This window comes from Dipodomys spectabilis, unplaced genomic scaffold (assembly GCF_019054845.1).
Source record: "Dipodomys spectabilis isolate Male_0828 unplaced genomic scaffold, ASM1905484v1 ptg000002l, whole genome shotgun sequence".
NCBI classification, from domain to species: Eukaryota; Metazoa; Chordata; class Mammalia; order Rodentia; family Heteromyidae; genus Dipodomys; species Dipodomys spectabilis.
In genome coordinates, this window is record NW_024870679.1 from 3,125,073 (window position 1) to 3,139,893 (window position 14,821).

Below are 14,821 nucleotides of genomic sequence, written 5' to 3' on the forward strand. Positions count from 1 at the left end.
TCCATGCCGAACTTCAAACTCTACTACAGAGCTATAATCACAAAGACAGCATGGTACTGGCACAAAAACAGACCCGAAGACCAATGGAACAGAATAGAAGATCCAGATATAAATCCACAGGCCTACAGCCAGCTGATATTCGACAAAGGAGCCAAAGACATACAATGGAAGAAACACAGCCTCTTCAACCGCTGGTGCTGGGAAAACTGGGCAGCCACATGCAGAAAACTAAAAGTGGACCCCAGCCTATCACCATGCACCAACATCAACTCAAAATGGATTAAAGACCTTAACATTAAACCTGAATCTCTGAAACTACTGCAGGACAGAGTAGGAGAGACACTTGAACTAATAGGCACAGGAAGGAACTTCCTGAACAGAGTCCCAGGGTCACAACAAGTTGGAGAGAGACTCGACAAATGGGACTACCTTAAAATAAAAAGCTTCTGCACAGCTAAATCTATCGCAACTAAGCTAGAAAGACAACCAACTAATTGGGAAAAAATATTTACCAGCAATATATCAGACAAGGGGTTAACATCCTGTATATACAGGGAACTCAAGAAACTAATCCCTCCCAAACCTAACAAACCAATTACTAAATGGGCAAGGGAACTAAAGAGGGACTTCTCAAATGAAGAAATAAAAATGGCAAAGAAACACATGAGGAAATGTTCATCATCCCTGGTGGTGAAGGAAATGCAAATAAAGACAACCCTGAGATACCACCTTACCCCAGTCAGAATGTCCCACATCCACAAATCAGCCAACGACAAATGCTGGAGGGGATGTGGAGAAAGAGGAACCCTATTACACTGCTGGTGGGAATGTACACTTATACAACCACTTTGGAAAGCAGTCTGGAGGGTCCTTAGAAAGCTAAAGATTGACCTCCCTTACGACCCAGTCATACCACTTCTAGGCATCTACCCTGAACAACAGGAACCAATATACAAGGACACGTGCACCTCCATGTTTATTGCAGCACTGTTCGCAATAGCTAGGATATGGAAACAACCTAGGTGCCCCACCACAGATGAATGGATCCAAAAATTGTGGTATCTATACACAATGGAATATTATGCAGCCATTAGAAATGACAAAATAATGGCATTTGCAGGGAAATGGATGGAGCTAGAAGGAATCATGTTGAGCGAGGTAAGCCAAGAACGAAGAGACAAACGGTACATGGTCTCCCTCATAAGTGGATGCTAAATCCAAAAGGTTAGTGATACGACAAAACTAACAGGACTTAAGAAACAAAGAACTCCCGCTCATCTGGTTGAACCACTACTAAATATCCTCATGCTGCTGATCACAAATATGGTATATAACATGTGAACACTGTTATATATTACAGACTGTGGTAGACAATTTGCTCCAGGGAAGTTAGAATGAACTTGTGACTTTGAAATTATGTAATCATTTAATCACAATCAAAAAAAAAAAAAAAAAAAAGAACCTCGGGGAAGGGAGGGAGGGAGGGGATGGTAGGGGGAAAACAATGGAGGGGGTAACAATGTTCAAGAGGAAGTGTACTCATAACCTCACTCATGTAACTGTGACCCTCTGTATAGTAGCTTTACAATAAAAAAATAAAATAATAAAAAAAAAAAAAAAAAAAAAAAAAAGTTAGCTTAGGAGGGAGAGGTGATTTCTTTCACCTTGAGAACCAGGCATGCCTGGATTCCCCACTGCATAGCTGCTGGAGATGAAGGAGCCATTCTGAGATGCTGAAGTCAGCCCCTCTGAGCACAGGGGCTCAGGGAATGGTTCTCTCCTATTTGAACCACAACTCCACTTTTGGTTCTTTTTGCTGGTTAATTGGAGGCAAGAGTTTCTCAGATTTGTCTGCCGGGGCTAGCTTCTAATCATCATCTCCCAATCTCAGCCTCTGATTCTGATTCTGGGGTGTCTTGTGTCCAGGAAGGTTGTAACAGGACACTCAAAGGCCAAACTCCCCAGAGGAGCTGAGTGGAAAAGCTGTCATCTTTGGGAAAGCCACAATGATAGACCCCACAGCAGTCATCTCTGAGGTGTACCCAACTCTGCCACCCTCAGGTCTGCAGCTCTGGGAAGAGCACTGTAATCTGACTATCATAAAGAAAAACCTTTGCACTGTGGTTTGAAGGTCCGGTTCAAGAAAACCTGAAAGTTTCCAGTGCCAGTGGAATATAGTGCCATGCCTATAATCCTAGAGACTTGGGAGTCTGAGATTTGAGAATCTCGATTCAAAGCCAGCTCAGACAAAAGAGTCCTGGAGACTCTTACCTCCAATGAACCCCCTAAAAAGCCAGCAGTGGAGGTGTGGCTCAAATGGTAGGGTGCTAGCCTTGAGCGGAAAAAGTTAAGGGGATAGCACCCAGATGCTGAGTTCAAGCCCTAGTACTGGCACAAAACAACACTTTTCCCATACTGAAATCCCAACTGACATCTTCATGGGTAATAGAGGAAGCAGGGCAGAAAAAGTAAGCCCGCTGAGTAGAGAGCTTCTGGGAACCCCAGAAATCTGCATGCCTTGGCTGGCGCTTTAGTCAAGGGCAGCTCTCCATACATTTGGGAGGGCCTCAGCCTCTTGAAGCCAGAGTTCTGTTCCTTACTCATTTGTAAAATGGGGAACATGGCTTATCTACCAACTGCATCAGGTTACCACACGGGTAGAAGGAGAAAGAATGAGAAGCTTATTGAAAACTCAAATGCCCAGAAGTGGTCATTTCTTTTACTCCATTTTTCACAGGCTTGTTGAGTTTATGTTGTAGTCTCCCACTTATTTCAATTGACAAGGACAAGGAGAAATTCTGGCATATTTCTATTATATGCGCTCAATGAACATGATATGCATAAAATAAATGACTTCTTATTTTAAAAAACTAATGAATTTTAAGCTCCTCAAAATTTCTACAATCTGAGATATTTTCCAACTATTAATTTGTCCTATTTTCTGATGTAGTATTGTGTGTGCGTGTGTGTGCTGGAAATGGGGCTTGAACTTAGGGCCTTGTGCTCAGGCTTGACTTTTTTCCATTCAAGGCTAGCACTCTACCACTTGAGTTACACTGCCACTGCTGGCTTTTTGCTGGTTAATTGAAGATAAGGGTCTCACAAACTCTTCTGCTTGGGCTGGCTTCAAACTGTGATCCTCAGATCTCCGCATCCTGAGTGTTTAGGATTACAGACAAGAGCCACTGGCACCTGGCTTGCAATAGTCTAATCCCTAGAGTATGTCCTAAGGATCAGTCAAGTGATTGATAGTTTAAAAGCTAACATACACCAAGAAAGAAGCCTGGCCATCATTTGATGGCTTTCTGCCTCTTTTAAAGGAGTCTATATTTGTACTCTGCCTTGCTCACTGTGTAGCTAGGATCCATCTCCTTCTCAGAGGGATAAAATGGGTGGGTACAATCCAGCTCAGAGCATGCCGGAGGACTGATGGGTCAGTTCCCAACAACAAATCAGGCCAAAAAGCCAACTGGACCTTCTGCAGCCTCCTCTCACCTTCCTCTCATATTTCCCCAGTGTGTTCTCTGCAGCTGATACTTTGTTTTCTGAGTCAGGAGGAAAAAGCAGCAGGAAAAGGGGCAGAAGGGGAGGAACTGGCACTGGAAAACGTAGGTGTGGCCAAGTGCAAACAAGATCTCTTGGTTCCACGTTGCTATTTCCTGAGAGGAAAACTCTTGTTCAGTACATACCAGGGCTGTACATTTCCCCCACCCCCATGCACTCCATCTTGTGCTAGAATTAATGCTGATGCTCTACTGGGAGCTTCCAAGGGCAGAGTAGCATGTAACTAAGATCGTAACAACAGAACAGCATGTAGCAATGCTCATGTCAACAGCACACAGGCCACCCTGCCTGAGTAGCACTTCTGTGGCAGTCACTCTGCTCAGAGCCCTAATGCGACCATCTTCTCCCATCCCTCCAGTAATTAGAATAGGAAAGTAGGTGCCACTATTATTCCCAGCTTACAAAGAAATGGAGGCTCCAAGGGATCCATTGCCTGTATTTCACTGAATTCAAGATCCCTGATGCTGGTACTTTTCTTGAGCTTAGTCTGCAGGTAAGGTCAATGGAAGGTTCTCACTGGAGTAACATCACCCCTACTTCAGATTAATTGGCATTCTAAATGGCCCTTGATGCTACATTATGTCCTAGTTTTAAGATGCAACAATGTACAGAAGCATATATTTTCAAATCCATGAAATGAGGTAACCAGTCTGTGTGCACAGTCAATACAGAGAGGCCCTGGATTTACATTGAGATGGCCTGCCTCTGGATCCTGGTGCTACTGTAGAAAGATCTCACGGGATTTAGAGACAAGAAAACCAAGTTGCACCCCCTGCTCTACAACTTACCAGCAGCAAGCCTTTGGGAACATTTTTGGAGCTGATAAGCTGGGATGAAGGTTCCTAAACCATGAGTGTAAGGCCCCTTCAGGTAAGACATGGGGGAGGGTCTGGGCTCAATCAAGCATAGAGGCATATCCATCCACAGTCCCACAATGCCGTGGGACTGGTAAAGATGGAGCACAAAGAAGCCCAAAGACTCAGCAAGCCTGCTGAGAGAGGCAGGTGCTTGGTACTCAAAATGTTCCCACTGCCCTCTTGGGCTGGAAGCCTGTAAATTACAGACACTGCTAGAATAGGGCATTTCAAACATTCCTCCACCCTTTGCTCCTTCTTTTCCTTTCCTTTCCTTCAACATATATTTACTACATGCTCTGTGCCAGGTAGGCCCTGTTCTAGGACATCAGACAGCAGAATAAACAACATTCCTACACCATGGATTCTGCCTAGTGCAGCGCGGAAAATAAGTATGCAATATGTAACAGAGGTTGAAGGGATGGAGTAGGGCAGGATTGTAAGAAAATAGAGAGGAGTTAAGAAAGCACCCACTAGAGCTGGGTGTGTAGCTCAATTGCAGAGTGCTTGCCTAGCATTCTGGGTTAAATCATTAGTACCAAAGAAAAGAAGAAACAAGATGATAAGATGACAGGATTATCAGAGTAAGACAGTGAGCTGTGTGGCTATTCTGGGAAAGCATTTGAAGAAAAGAAGGTGAAACAGAAAGTGCAAAGGCCCTAGGACAGGTCACTAATGCTTGGTGAATGCAAGAAACAGAAAGGTCATGTGACTAGAACATCCTGAGGGATGGCAGATGAGAGGAGCCGAGAGGAAAGATGGACAGTAGGCAGAGCAGCGAAGATTTATCAGCCATGCACAGCAATTTGGGCTTTCTCTCTAGAATCACAGGAAACTCTTTTGGGTTTTCAAGCAAAAGGTAGACTGTGACACAACTAGTTTAAAAGGTATCACTAGCTGCCTTGTAGATCAACAAGAAAGGAACTTGGAAGGGTAGGTGAAAGATGGGAGACCTGGATAAGGTTTGGATTTCAAAGAGAGGCAAAAACAGGGTAACAGAGTGATGAAAGGCATCTCAGGTGTCAGCTAGGTAGAGGGCCCAGGAGAGTTAATTTTTTTTTTTAAACAGGAAAAATTTAAAAATCAGATGTGAAAACATCTGAAGACCTAATTCCTTTCCGCATTTATAAGGGGCCAAAGATGATGACAGATGGATACTCAGAGCATCTGCCCAGATCCTCTGACCTGGATTTTCTTAAAGCTACTATTTTTTTTCCCTTCTCATCTCAGAGACTCACAGAAGGGATCAAGGGTGTCCAATTACCTGAATTACTAATGGGCTTCTGAAGAGCGCTTGAAGCAATAGTGATTGAGAACCCCTTCATTACAGTCCCCACATGATGTCTCTTTCCTGAGGACCAAATGGGGCTGTCTCTCTTCCACTGCAGCATTCAATGCAGCTTTACAGAGGGCCTAGCAGGAGAGCCCTTCTCTAGGGAACAAGTCACCACAAACACCTACTGCGTTATTTATCCTCCCAACAACTTAAGATAAATTATAATCCTCATGTTAGGAGTAAAGAAGCCTAACCTCAGAGAATCTAATGTCTGTGTACAAGATGACACAGACGTGAAGTGCAAGAAGGGAGATTCAAACTATTATCTATAGTTTTTCTTCCTTTTTTGGGTATGAGAGAGAGAGAGAGTGAGAGTGTGTATGTGTTACTAGGGCTTGAACTCAGGGCTTTGCGCTCTCCTTTAGTTTTTTCTCTCAAGGCTGGCACTCAACCACTTGAGCCATACCTCCACTTCCCTGTTTTTGCTGGTTGACTGGTGATAAGTCTCTCAGATTTGTCTGCTCAGACTGGCTCCATACCACGATCTTGGCACTCAACCCTGCATTCTTTTTTTTTTCTTTTGTCGGTCATGGGGCTTGAACTCCGGGCCTGGGCACTGTCCCTCAGCTCTTCAGCTCAAGGTGAGCGCTCTACCACTTGAGCCGCAGCACCACTTCTGGTTTTCTGGTGGTTTACTGGAGATCAGAGTCTCATGGATGTTCCTGGGCTGACTGTGAACCAAGATACTCAGATCTCAGCCTCCTGAGTAGCTAGGATTACAGGTGTGAGCCACCAGTGCCCAGCTCAGCCCTGTATTCTTTCTTCAATCTTTTGCATATCTTAACACTCACAGAAAATAGTTTGGCATACTTGAGTAAGTGGAGGAGGCTGCCCTACCCTAGGCCATCCCAGGTATTCTTAGGGAGGCAGGCACCATAGTTTCTGGACCACAGGCTACCCTTCCCACACTGGTGGGAAGTTCTGCAATGTGTCTCACTTAACAAGTAAGCAGTAGAACAAGCACATCTACCACCACTTCCCTGTGATCAAGTTTCCTCAGTTAGCTGGGTGTTTTTTCTAAGAGAAACAATATAATATAATTTGGGGCACTGGTCAAACAGATTGCTTCTGGCTGTTTTAAGGAGTCCCCAAATTCTAGCAGACTGATCATTTGGGTAGTGGGGCAGGACCATGGACAGCACCAATCAGCTTTTCTGGGAGTCAGCCCCTTGGCCACTCAGCACAGGAGTACCTGCCCTCCTTCCCTCAGATCCAGGGAAAAGAACGGCAAGTCCCCACTGAACACTGGAAAGAAGAATTCCAGCTGCCCTACTGGAACCACCTCACCAGGTGACATTCACATCCCTCAAAAGGCAGCTTTCATGAGCAGACTTCCTGCCCTGCGTACAGCTCAAGTGGGGGTTAACAACTACAGGGTTACAAGAGTCATATAAATAGAAGCTGGGTGCCAGTGGCTCATGCCTGTAATCCTAGCTACTCAGGAGGCTGAGATCTGAGGATCATAGCTCAAAGCCAGCCCAGGCAAAAAAGTCTATGAGACCCTTTCCTCCAGTTAACTACCAAAAAGCCAGAAGGGGGCATGGCTCAGGTGGTAGAGCACCAACTTTGAATGAAAAAGCTAAGGAATTATGCCTATCCTCTCAGTTTACACACACACACACACACACACACACACACACACACACACATCTTAGAGGAAAAAAATGCAACCAGTAGGATTTTGGGGTGTAAATCAATGAATTCTATTTGCATACCAAAGAATAGATGGTAAATTTGTGGTATGCAGAATCCAGCAGAAACTGCAATTAAACCAGTAATTGGAAATGATAGAGTAGAGCACCAGGTTACTTGTCTTCAGATGAACTGGTAGAGGGACTCTGGAAGGCAGCATAGTAGCCGGGTAGGACAGGTGCAGATGCTGAGATGACCCCAAGGCCCAAATCTAGAACATTTGCTCTTCTGGCTTTTGACAGACCTTACTGCCACCTCAGAAGAGCGATAGAACAGCAGGGTTTAAATCTCAACTCCCAGGTTGGGGACTGAGGCAGCCTAAGAACTCACTTGACCCAGAATCATTCTCTGAGAGTGAGCATGAGAATAATTTAGTACAGTTATTCATGCTGCATCTGAGCTTATGTTCTCACTTGTGAGTTTTATTGTACAAAATGACTATGTTTTTTTAAGTAACTACATTTGCCCATTGTTAATAAAACAATTTGCTCATGGAAGGAAAGATGAGTTACCAATGAATTGCGTTTCCATAAAATGGCTGCACCTGAAGCAAGGGTTTCTATGAACTCCTTTTTGTCCTCTTGGGAGGGGGGGAGTACTCTTTCTTCTATTCCAGTTGCTCAGCCTCACTTACAGGAACTTCTCAGTTGGTTTTGAGATGGAAGGCAAGCTAGGACTGCATGCATGGGCCAGTTCTTCTAGGGTTAAGTGATTCTCACAGGGAATAGACAGACAGCAGGAAGAATTAGAGGTCACATTTCCTAGAACAGTGGCTCCCTAGAGCTGAGGAAATCAGGGTCTCCATGGGGCAAGATCAGAAAGCAAGAAGCATCCATCCGAGTAGCCCCACCAGCAGCTGCTGTAAATAACCTTGGTGTGTTAGCAGTTTTGCTCTGGGGTCTAGGGCCTCATCAGAGACTGCTGCAGATTGCTGGCACACTGTCCAGCAGAGAAACCTGACACATCAAAGCTCCCGTCAGTGACTGGCTGTCCCTGATTCTGCAGACACAGAAATCCTCAGGCACCATCCAACTTGTTCTGACCCTTCTCTTCCTGCTTGTCAACAACCCCTACCTGAAAGGAATGAAGTCCAGGGTGGTAAATGTCAAGAAGAATAAGACAAGGATAGGACAATAGACCACAAGACAGAGCCTGGGATCTCTGGCTGGAACCTGATCCACTTAGAACCAAATGGCACATCCATCCCCCAGACCTTGGAAGTTTGATTCTGTTCATTCTCTATCCATTTCCCATCGCTGGAGGCCCATTTTCCCTTTCTCAGGACACCAGCCTGAAAAACAGAACCTAGAGGCTTAGCCAAATCCGCTCTATAAGAGCCTAGATTGTTGGCAAACATTTAGTAAGAACTTATTATGGAAACACACTACATCATGTGGTGAAGATCATAAAGTTTGGCATCTGACAGAACTGAGTACTGATTCTCAGGTTGCTACTCACTTACCTATGTGACTATGAACAAATTATTTAACCTCTCTGAACCTCAAATTCTATATGGATTACAGTAACTGTCCTCTGGGATTGTAGCAAAGATTAAACAAGATGGTCTGTGAATAAAGCACTTAGTGCCTCACATAAGCCTCAATAAAAAGCTGGATATTATTACTGTATACCAAGGATGACATAAGCACCTAGAACTCAGAATTGTATTCTCTTCTGTTCAAAGCATACACACAAGGCATTTCCCAAGAGCACTGTCCAACTGGACCTCTGACCTCTGGTAGCCTAGGACACTGGTCAGGGGAGCCTGGCATCGAGTTGTGATATCAGGGTGTGCTGCTGTTGTTGTTGTTGTTGTTTCCATCCTGGTGTTCCAGATGTTTGGTACCGAGGATTTCTTGCAATCTAGCCTGGAAGCAAGTGATAACTCAGACCTTGTCTAGGAGAAAAGCTCTAATCCACCTTCCCTTAAATACTGCTGATGCTTATCTTAGCAGTTTAAAGGGATTTTAATGATGAATTGTCCTGCTGCAGCAATGCTGGACGGGAGAGGAGTATGATGGGAGGAGGGGTGCACAGGCAAAAGGGAGCTGCTGCTCTAAAATCCTCTCACCACAGTCTCCATCATCTGTAAAACATATTTCCAGATCCAATGAGGAGGGCAATCACTCCAGAGTGAATGTGAACACACACACACACACACACACACACACACACACACACACACACACACACACACACACACACACTTCCAGTAGCAGTCTGGCCTCATCCTTGCTGCATTTGGGGATATTCTTTCATTCTAGACACAAGATAAGACACTCAGGAACCTTTAGGGAAATAAAAGGCCCACACCATTTTTCCCTTTCCTCTCTAGGAAAGGCCAGCCTCGCTCTTTCTTACAACTGTCAACTCTATTATAAATAGGACAGAGGGAAAGGGAATAGCAAGACCTGTTCAAAGAGAAAGGAGCCTGAAATCTATCCAGCAGGTTCCACAGCTTTGGACAGGCCATAGTCACAAATAATTCCCAAGGAGTTTGCAAGTCGCTGTGGGCAACCTCACCCCAACAATAGTCCTGCTCCTGCTCGGCCTTCCCCATCCAGAGTCTCACAGGCTTAAGGGTGTCAGCAGATTAACTACATGGAACACCTTCAGTGGCTCCTACACCCCTTTCATACTCAGGAGCAGAGCAGGGGAAGAAAGAATTGCCTTTGGTTAAGACTTACTACAAGAGAAGAAATTGGGGGAGGGGGGTCTAACATCTAGGGGCACATGCTATGTTCCCAAAATTAGACCTAAAATAAGCCTGAGGAAATGGTATCCTTACAACCAAGAAGCTCCAGAGGTGTTGTAAGTTACCTGATGGCACCTGGCTAGCAAATGGCAGAGCACTGGGCCCAGCTGAGACCACAATAAGACTCTTTAGATTCCCCTTCCACAGTACCTCAACCCCTACCACCTGGTCCTGCTCACCTTCCCTATGAGGTCAGAGCTCCTAGGCCCTTGACCAGCAGATAGACAGTCTGAGCTCTATTCTGAAGATTCTTGACCACCTCTGGCCTGGAAGCCCAAATCCCCTTGGGGTTCTGGTCATTCCTGTTCACAAGTCCTGCTAAAGAACTCTGTTGAACTCACAGACAGCTGACACACGACTCTGTGTGTGACTCAGGCCAAACAAACTCCAATCGGAGCTGGTGGGCACGATTTGCCTCCTGCACTGAGTCACCCTAAACTGCAGAGAGTCACTGAACTTCAACCACCTACTTAGCCACAGCTGCTCCATTAGAGAAAAAGCCATCGGAAGAGTAAGAGCTTCTGACAGTCCTGCAGATGGGCTGTGGCCAAGGACAACCTGGTGTGACCTCAAAGTCCTTCCTGTCGAGGTGATGGACCCACTCGGATAATGTAAGCACAGGGCAAGGCACAAGAAGCCCCAAGAACCTCCTCATGCTCTGACCTTCTCCAGATGTCAGTGGGAACGCTCCGGACAGCTTTAGTGAGACCTGCAAGTTCTGGTTGAATTTTTATAAAGCCATTACAGGATCTTCTCAGTTCTTCAAAGTCACATTAACAAGGCCAAGGTCTTTACCAGAATTTTCCTTCCCTTCAACCCAACCCCACATTTGCCTCTCATTCACAGATGAACTGTCCTCTAAAGGTTGCTCTGGTTAGAAACTTCTTAATCCAAACAGGCCATTTTATATGATCTACAGGATAGACCATTCATATAGACATACAGACATATAGACATATATCTGTCTTATATAGACAGAAATATGTCTATATGACATAAATATGAGACAGATCACTCATAGACATGTGCTTATCTATATGAATGATTTATACCATATATAATATGTAAGCGCATTATTTGTATCTATATCGAGATACAGATATTTAAAGAAAGCATGAGCGACAAAGAAATATATCAAATTTAAGAAGAAGCCTAGTTAGTTGACTGTGACTCTACCCTGTATAAGGTGAGTGGCCTCAAAACTTTTGAACTTGGACCCCTGACAGGGCAGTTTAGGTCTTAAAAGGAAACATCCGGCTTCGGTGCCAGGCAGCCGCGCCCCTTGGGGCGCTGGTACCCCGCCCCTCCCCCTCTGCTCACCGGCAGCTCGGCTCACACAGGTATAAATGTGGCGGCGGCCGCTCTCCTCGGCGGTGGTGCCCCTGGCGGAGGAGCGCACCCCGTGCGCGTCCCCCGATCTCTTCCCAAATGCACGTCCCTAAAGGGGGAAGGGGCTCTACTCTAGCTCTAGATTCGAGAAGGTCCTGCCCCAGGACTGGAAATGAAATATTCGTATTGGGCTGGGGCAATCGGTTTCTCTTGCCAATGTTATCCTCAAGGTCATGGGCCTGAGGCCGAGTGTCTGGGGCTGGGGTCCCGGGGCCGTTCAGGAGTCCCCGCCGAACTGCGCCCTGGGCGCGCGCGTTTCCAGGCGGCGGGACCCGGGGAGGAGGAGGAGGCCCTCCGCGGGCGTTGCCTCTGCAGCTCTGCCCCGTTACCTACGGAGTTCTGGGGCCCTTCTGAGCCCCAGAAGCTGAAGTCCATATCCAGCCAGTGCGTGAGCTGCTGGGCACCCTTGATGCGCCGGACTGGCACAGCCCCATCGCTCGGTCGCCAAGCAACCGGGAGAGGAGCAGCGCACGGAGCCCCGCGCCCGTGCAGGATAGGGCTGATACCGGGAAGCGCGGCCTCGCACCTCGTCCTTAGGCCTCCCCGGCTGGGGCGGGGCTGGCACGGCAGAGTTGCTGTGGCCGGCCCGGTAAAACCAAAGCGGGGCAGGGCTTAGACACTCACCTGTCCCGCGTGGGCCGTCGCGCGGACTCGGCCCTGAACTCCAGCCGAGTAGCTGTGATCCCCGACGGGTGGCGGGCGCACAGTCCCTTCCACGGGCAGCCCGACAGTGGCGGTGACAGGCCCTGACCGGGGTTGGGGGACCCCGGGAGCTGCGCGCCGGCGCACGCGACTCCAATCGCTGTCTTCCTCCCGCCGTCCGCCAGTCCCAGCCGGGCGCCCGCTCGCGCTCCGGGGCTCTGGGAGACTGGCCCGGAGGCCCAGGTGGCACGGCGGCGGAGCGAGCGCGGCGATGCGAAGGCTGGGGCCGAGTGCCACCTCCCCGCGCCCTGGCCGCACCGGCTCTGCGGAGCGGAACGGAACGGAGCTGGGCGGAGCGCGGCGCACACGGTTCCCTCGCTTTCCGAAAGGCCACCCTGGCGGCGGGGCGCCGTGACGCAGGCTTGACTCACGCGTCAATGCGAGGCTCTCGGGCCGCGAGCGAGGCTCTGATGGCAGAAGCAGGCGGAGGGCACGATCGGGAGGGGGTAGCTAGGACGCAGCCCCGTGAGGGCCCTGGTCAGGGGACCCAGACCTTTGTGCTCTCATCGGGGCCTCTGTCTTCCGAAGGAAATGGGGCCCCCATAGCCAAAGACCTCCTGAGCCCCAGGCCTCTCTTTACAGGCTCCCCTCTTTCGATCCTCCTTCATGAACTCGATTCCATCCACAGAGATTGCCAGACCTTTCCGCCTCCACGCTCGAGTTGCCTCAGTTAGCTTTCCTTGAGCTTTCTTTTTACACCGCTGACCTTCCTTCACCCTACGGTCTACATCATTTATCTGTTGGGGTGGTACTGTGTGCGGGGAGCTGCAGAGGCTGATGGAAAATCAGAATAGAGAAGAGAAGCGTTGGGGGAGGTAGAAAGGGATTTGCCCACGTAGTCACAGAAGGAGCCAGAAGGGCTGAAGAGTAGGGGACAGTGAGGTAGAGGAGAACTCTGACTGGACTCTCAGCTGGTGCTGACCTCAGAGGATAGGCAGACAGATGTAGGGAAAGGGCAAACCTTGTGGAGAGAACAGCATTTCTAGGGCATAGATATAAGCGAATGTGGAAGATAGGCCCGGGATCATGGCTGTGCTGGGGTAGGGCTCCTGCATTGGGAGTCAGACATTGCCCTGCCTTCATCTGAGAGAACTGTTTGGGAGGTGAATTGTCTCCTCACCAAGGTGAGGGAATGGGAGATGAAATGGCTTCAATTATTCCAGAGAAAGGCCACAGGGCTGTCTCTGAGAACTCACAAGGAGCTGAGATTTCATTCTTACCAACCACCAAGTTAGCCTGCTACATAGATGTTGGAAGAACCCTTGAAGTTCCGGGGCCAGAGTCACAGGACTTGTTACTCTCAGCATAGCCGTTATTGTGTGATGCAGTTCAAATCCCTTTCTCTTAATCCCCAAATTTTAGTCCAGGGAGACCGGACTAGAACCCTGGTGATACACATATATACCAAGGAACTGCATGCTTAGGAAACCCCACACTTTTCTAATGGGCTACAAAGCGAATCTGCCTATCATTTGCCCCAGGCAGAATCTTTCTTATACAGACAGCAAACAAAACTGCCCTCCACTGGAAGGAGACACTACCTCTGTCGTTTTCTAGGCAGTTTGCCACAATCTGAGACAAAAAGCCTGTGCCTGTGATGAGAGGTGTGAGGATACAGGATATTCAGTGCAAAGTATCTCTCACTAGACATTACATTCAGCCAATAAGGAGTTAGCAAGCCTGGTGTTTACTTGACGCTGTTGTCGACATGAGGATATCAAGACAAGAAATCAAGACCCGTTGTGACCCTGGCCTTTATTGAATTTGGACCTAACCAGAGAAGCAGAGCCAGGGACAGGTGCAAGGAAGGAAGTAGCAAAGGATGCAGGGGATGTGATAGAAATGAACAAATACAGCTCATAGGGTGTGGAGAGGAAAGACAGCCTCAAATAAAGGCAGTTGTAAGGCAAAGGAGCTTGATGGTGGTATGGTGATGGATAGGGAAAGGACTCTGGAATCTGACGAACTGACATTTCCATCCGGACTGCCATTACCTGGAGATCTTGTACAAGTTATATAATCTATCTGAGACTCAGTTTCCACTTCTACAAAATGAGTGATATTTATTTCTTACCACTGTTGTGATGATCATGAGTATTTTAAAATACCTGGTCTTGCATGTGCTTAATAAATAATTGTTATTAGTGATACTATTAAATGATTGTGTTACTGACCAAAACAGGGAATCTAACAAGAGGAACAGCTTTGGGGGAAAAGGTAAGAAGAGCATGGATTTGGGACATAAAGTAGGAAGGTGTGATAAGCAAATGTCCTTACCTCTCTACCCTCTATCATGTCCCTCCACCTAAAGTCTCAGTCTTGCAATATCTAGTTTCCCTGAATAAAGTTCTCTAGAGAAAACCAGTATGAATCAGTCTCCTTCTGCCTTCATGGTCACCAACTTCCTGTGGAGTCTTTATTCCTTCCTGTGACTCTCTAGTCAACTTACTTCCTCTGTACCATCAAGAACACTCCAGCCTTCTCTACTGTCTGTCCTCAAGCACTCTTCTTACATCACTACACTCTTGT

At 47.3% G+C, this 14,821-nt stretch overlaps 1 protein-coding gene across 1 annotated transcript in view; it reads right to left on the reverse strand.

Annotated features, from left to right (window-relative positions):
- Nucleotides 1-12,292, reverse strand: part of Slc6a17 (solute carrier family 6 member 17) — a 57,124-nt gene extending 44,832 nt beyond the window's left edge. The window contains exon 1 of the mRNA XM_042682552.1: nt 12,215-12,292. The gene's annotated coding sequence lies outside the window, so the exon portion shown is untranslated. The remainder of the gene's footprint in view (nt 1-12,214) is intronic.
- Nucleotides 12,293-14,821: the final 2,529 nt, after the last annotated feature.